This window comes from Odontomachus brunneus, unplaced genomic scaffold (genome assembly GCF_010583005.1).
Source record: "Odontomachus brunneus isolate Ranch 3 - 2012 unplaced genomic scaffold, Obru_v1 Obru_scaffold_468, whole genome shotgun sequence".
Lineage (NCBI taxonomy): Eukaryota > Metazoa > Arthropoda > Insecta > Hymenoptera > Formicidae > Odontomachus > Odontomachus brunneus.
In genome coordinates, this window is record NW_022639918.1 from 2,670 (window position 1) to 2,933 (window position 264).

A 264-nucleotide genomic window follows, 5' to 3' on the forward strand; every position below is an offset into this window, starting at 1 on the left:
CCCCCCATTACCGACCGATGATAACCCCCGCGGTGACGTCATACCCCCCCCGTGACGCCATACCCCCCCGTGACGCCATACCCCCTGACGTCATACCCCCCGTGACGTCATACCCCCTCCGGTGACGTCATATCCCCGCGGTGACGTCATACCTCCCCCCGTGACGCCATACCCCCTGACGTCATACCCCCCCGTGACGTCATACCTCGCGGTGACGTCATCCCCTCGGTAACGTCATACCCCCCGCCCGCGGTACCCCCCCTT